At 39.9% G+C, this 5917-nt stretch overlaps 1 pseudogene; it reads right to left on the reverse strand.

Annotated features, from left to right (window-relative positions):
• Positions 1–5256: 5256 nt before the first annotated feature.
• On the reverse strand, positions 5257–5917 carry LOC129135777 (large ribosomal subunit protein uL6-like; annotated as a pseudogene).

Consider the following 5917-nt stretch of genomic DNA (forward strand, 5'->3'; position numbering starts at 1 on the left):
CCTAATTCACATTTCATAGCAAGTGTTATTTAAGCAGAGACAGTGTACAAACCAGCAGGACATTTTCAATGACACTTACACCAGTGGACCTCCTGATAAAATTATCCCCATTCAAATAAGAGCTGTAGGAGCAGACATTTTCTTTATCTGTGCTATGAACTTCACGAAGGCAAGCTCCTTGTTTTTGGTTTGGTTGGGCTTATTTTTTTGCACGTCCTATAACCATCGCCAAGCACAATACCTAGAACACAGGAAGTCATCCAAATGTGTTGAATGGATGAATGGATGGACCTGTTAAAGGACCTTCACATGTTACTTTCCCTGTGTTCTTCTTTAGGAAATAAGAAATGTCTCAGGAAACGTTGGAAAATTTAAGTAACTTGCTTAAGATCAAACAGCTAGCAGGTGACAGAAGTATAATTCAAACACAGATGTTTCCGTTGCAACCCTCCGAGGGAAATCAGACTCTTACACTGGTATTTCAGTTATACTTCTAAATATCTAGCCTGAAATATGACTATCCCTCTGCAGTGCAAACATGATAAAACTTTATCTTCTCTTCACTGTCTCTGGAAACAAATTTAATGTTCTTCCGAATGAGACTGTTTCATTATATAGTTGACATGAAAGTATTCTTTTTCTGTGTGAGGGAACATGATGGTAAAAATAACCCCACCCACCAATGCCTATTTAAGATGGAACTTCTGTACCATTTTTTTAGTCTATCAGCGGTTGTCTCGAAGCCGGTACTCTTTCCAAACCCTCTCCCACCCCCAATCCCCACCCAGTAGGAGGATGGTTTTGTTTGTCATACTGCCTAGGAAAGGGGGTGGCCCTGTATTTAGTTGTGCAAAGGAACCAGACGTGCTGAATGGCCTGCAGTGCTCAGGACAGCCCCACACAATGAATAACTGTCATGCCCCCAATGCCATAGCATTGTAGCCCCTCAGTGATTCTTCTGCTTTTTCTAGGTTAGATCTTTTACCCAAGAATATCAACTATCCTGGGTATACTTAATATTCTTTTCAGAAAACCTAACCATGACATTTTACTTGGTTCCCCCCTGTGAATTTTAAATTCCCGGGCTTAGCTTCTTTGATTAAGCTTGCCACGCTTGGAGTCTAAGAGAAAACAAGCTGATCCTCTTGGCTCGCGGTGATGTGGGAGGAACAGCAGGCTGGGCCTCAGGAGACCCGGGTTCCTGGCTTGTCCACATAGCAGTGTCGCCTTGGGCAACTCGTCTAATTTCTTCGTGCTCCTGTTTTCTCATCTGTAGCATGAGAAAGGGTGCACACAATGAAATAATTTTTCAAAGGTGCAGCCCTAACATTCTCTGAGTAGCTGCAGAGCTAAGCAAACCGGAGCCAGACGAAAGAGTTATTGTTAAACGCTTGAAGGAATGATAAAAGGATAAAACTTCAGATGTTACCTCAGTTAACACCCAAATGGGATGGGCATATGTAGCCTCCGCTGAAGCAGAAATAACCATTCCTACTTCCCAACTCTGTGTCTCTTTTCTGCGTCTCACTTGGAGGTCACAGTCTCGTGAAGGTTGTAGTTAATAGTAGATGTGGTGGCCAAAGTCTTTTTTCTTCCTTAGTTGCCGGTGAGCCCCATGGAGTGTGATGGGCCCATTTACCTTGAAAGCCTTTCCTCTGGATTTCCTTTCTGCAGATTTTTCCTTTCCAAAATCTAGAACACCTGCTTCTTCCTGTCTTTCACATCTGTTAGCTAACTGGTCTCTGGGCCTTTCCTAGAATCTGTTTCTTCCTCTCCATTCCTCTTGCCATTGTCCCAGTCCAAGATTTCATTTTTTTCTATTCTTTTTTTTTTCTTATCGAGACAGAGTCTCCCTCTGTCTCAGAGTGGAGTGCTTAGATTGGAGTGGCTCACTGCAACCTCCACCTCCCAGGTTTAAGCAATTCTCGTCCCTCAGCCTCCTGAGTAGCTGGGACTAACAGTGCCCGCCACCACGCCTGGCTAATTTTTGTATTTTTAGTGGAGACGGGGTTTCACCATGTTGGCCAGGCTGGTCTCGAATTCCTGACCTCAAGTGATCTGCCTGCCTCGGCCTCCCAAAGCCAAAGTGCTGGTGTTCCAGGCGGGGGTTTCTAAGCTTGCTTGTTCTAGTCGGTTGCCTGTTTGGTCTTAGATTGTTTTTCTTTTGCTTTACTTTATATACAGGGCACTGACCCCTGCAAACTACATTTCCCATGCTCTCATACCGTCTGGCTTTCAGGTAAATTTGCGTTCTCTCTCTCTCTCTCCTCTTTCTCTCTTCTTTCTTCTCTCTGTCTCTCTCTCTCTCTCTGTGTGTGTCTCAGGCTATGTCTCTAGTAGTGGCTAAATCACCTCCACGGTCCCCAACAACTACCAGGTGACCCATGATTCATCTTGGGCTGCAGTAACACCACCTTCCCTTTGTCCTTCCAGCCCTAGAGGTGGTAGTGACTTTCTACAATTGGTAATCTTTGTGTTTGTTTCCCCTCATCCTAATTGTTCATTCTACTGTTCCAACATCTTTGAATTTCATTTCCTGTTTTAAATTCCTCCCATTGAAATCCCTCGTGTGATATTTTCTTCTAGTTCTCAAAATTGGCCTCTCCAGAAGAGAAGGCATTCCCTGCACAAGGGAATCATCCCTTCCTTTCTCCATGATGCAAACTCCTACATGTTTTTTAAGCTTTAGCACAAATTCTACTTTTCTCTCAAGGCTTTCCTGACTATTCCAGGCACAATGAGTCACTTCTCCTTTACTGCCAATGTACTTGTTATTTATCTTATTATAGAAAATGTTTGCACATTGATCTCCTCACTAGCCCAGAAGCTCCTTGAAGCTAAAGACTAAATTTTTATTTATTTATTTATTGTGTGTGTGTGTGTGTGTGTGTGTGTGTGTGTGTGTGTGACAGAGAGAGATACAGAGTTTCACTCTTGTCGCCCAGGCTGGAGTGCAATGGCGCGATCTTGGCTCACTGCAACCTCCACCTCCTGGGTTCAAGTGAGTCTCCTGCCTCAGTCTCCCGAGTAGCTGGAATTACAGGCGTCCGCCACCAGGCCCAGCTAACTTTTTGTATTTTTAGTAGAGACAGGATTTCACTGTGTTGGCTAGGTTGGTCTCTAACTCCTGACTTCGTGATCCGCCTGCCTCGGCCTCCCAAAGTGCTGGGATTACAAGTGTGAGCCACTATACCTGGCCTAAATTTTTAAATTTGAATATCACGAATATCTGGGCACATGGCAGGCGATTAGTAAATATTTGTTAAATAATACACTACAAAATTTTGAAAAATTTCTAGTCATATTTAAGCAGCCTCAATAGGGTTATGATTCTTAAATTTTGCAAACACATCAGATACTTTAGCTATTTTATAATGAAAACAGTTATAACTGACCTCTTTATAAAGAAAATGAATTAATAACTGTAGCTGAGCTAGGTATTTTATTCCAGTGTTGGTTGCAGTATATAATTCATTGCAGTGCTTACTATATTTCACCAAACAGTGGAATACTGATGTTTTAACTTTAGTTTCAGTCCTTGGAATTTGCATTCAGGTTTGTGTATTCATATTCCAAAATGCTGCTCATTAAAGAGTAATTATAAATGTCTATAATTAGGAATAGGTCACTATTGTTATTACTGGAAACACACGCACACATATATATATGTATCACATCATATATATAGTCCAATTTACCTTTTCTACTCATTAAAAAAATATTTTAGAACTGTGTAATTTCTACATCATAATTAAATCAACATATTCTTTCAACAATTCACAAAGTGATTATGCCACGTTGTCAAATCTTTTGTGATTCCTGAAAGTTAAAAAATGTCATCTTTAACATTTTATTGAATTCAAGAGAAAGCTTAAAAGAATAAAAATGTGTTACCCAAACCTCTTATTTGGCTGAAAACATAAAATCCAAAATCTCTAATCATTTGGATTCAGAACCCTCAACATCTATACTGAATGTCTGAAAAACAAAAACACATCCTGTCTCGTACTCCAGATATAAAGGCTATTGATATTCCACTATCAACCTAGCATTTCATATAACATGACCCATTACCAAGAAGACTGAAATATGAGCAAATAGAGAAAGGTTTTATCAACCATGGAAAGAATCCCAAGAAATTCAGAATACACAGTGCCTGAGTATCACTTGAAAATAATAATTCAAAGTCTTTGAGCTATAGGACGTAATTACCCTGGATAAATTCTAGTTGATGGAAGAATCCCTGATGATAAAAATTTTTCTCCTACAAATCCGAAGCCAACATGCCTTTTTTGTTAAATGTCATCATTAAATATTTATTCTTTATTTTGCCTGCTCTTTTTGAAGGCCAGAGAAAACTCTGGTTAGCCTTTTTTCCTTGTACAGTTATAAATTGCAGTGTAAACTTCATGTCCAACTTACATTTAAAGTCTTTGACAATACTTAGCCATACTTATTAAAATTAAATATTAAAACTTATTTGATGTATTTTGTTTTCTTTCTTTCTGTCTTTCTTTCTTTTTTTTCCTCCAGGGGAGCATGTCTTGAACCAGAACCAATGTGGGTTTCCACAGACCACTGGGCAAGACACGTTGACTTTACCTCCACTCATATCTGCTGTACAGAAAACCCAACATGATTAATCTAGCCTACAATTTGACAGAGACAGAACTGAATATAAGCAGTTATTCCTCAGGTGCCCCCAGTGATTACCTGCTCTTCCAACAGAACAGAAAAGGTCTTAACGGCCACTGGATAAAGACACCATTCTGTGTTTCAAGGCTGGAGTTATCCAGGAATAAAGCTATATCTTCAAGCACTGTTGGTTTAAAATCTAAATCTAATATTTAGCTTTATGTAAAGGAATTTGGACATAGCATTCTAAGTTTCTCCGTGCATACACTTTAAAGTAATCATGTAGATATCTACATTTTCTGGAACATGGACAGTCTGGTTGCAGACAATGGTCTTCATTCTCACAGTAGACACAGCGAAAAGATGGTTTTTTACTCTTTAGATTCATCTTCAAAGGAAGAAATCTCCTAGTACCAAAAACGTAAAATTGTTTTCAACTTCCTGTTACTTCTCATTTTTGTTTCTATAAAACAGTGAAGGGATTATTACATAGGGGACTTTTTTGTTTTTTACATTTACACATATAAGCCTTAGGTTGAAGAAATCGATGTATAGTGTTTTTTCTATGATCCAACTGGCACCTTACTCTTCTTTTCTCCCCCAAATCAATAGGTCTTTTATTGCATCCTTTAAATATCACAAATAGGTCTTAGGAATCATCCGGCATCTTGTTTCTGTAGCTGGACTACTCTTAGGTCTTATTCAGCAGCCTGCTTAACTGTTCCTTTTTCAGAGACATAAATACCATCCACACATTTTCTGATATCCTTGTTTTTATTTAATTGTCGTGGCTGGCTGAATCAAAGCAGCTGAATTTGCAACAAGATCAATGTCATTTCCTACAAGGGTTAATTCATCTTTCTGGGCTTGACATACTGAACAAGCAACACCTGGCCACTGCCAAACCCTGTGGATTTATTTTTCACCGAGGAAATTTCAGAACTCAACCAGAGACCTATTCTTCTGGATAACGACATTGATGGAGAAGTGAGTCAGAGCTCATCTTGCAGCGGAAGCCCAGCACAACATCCTTGACCATGTCCTGTGCATGACTACAAATAGTGCAAACGGCAGCCAGTTCCTTTCTGTTTCCCCACCATTTTTTGTCAGTGCCGGAGCCTCATTTTTTTTCTTTCCAAGGAGACTGAGGTCTACATTGATGTGATTGAAGTCCATCCACAGCGTTCCTCTAGGGCCTTTTGCAATTACTGGGTGTCCCTTCAAAGTGATATCTACATTTTCTGGAATATGGACAGTCCAGTTGCAGAGAATGGTCTTCATT

This window comes from Pan troglodytes, chromosome 7, assembly GCF_028858775.2.
Source record: "Pan troglodytes isolate AG18354 chromosome 7, NHGRI_mPanTro3-v2.0_pri, whole genome shotgun sequence".
NCBI classification, from domain to species: domain Eukaryota; kingdom Metazoa; phylum Chordata; class Mammalia; order Primates; family Hominidae; genus Pan; species Pan troglodytes.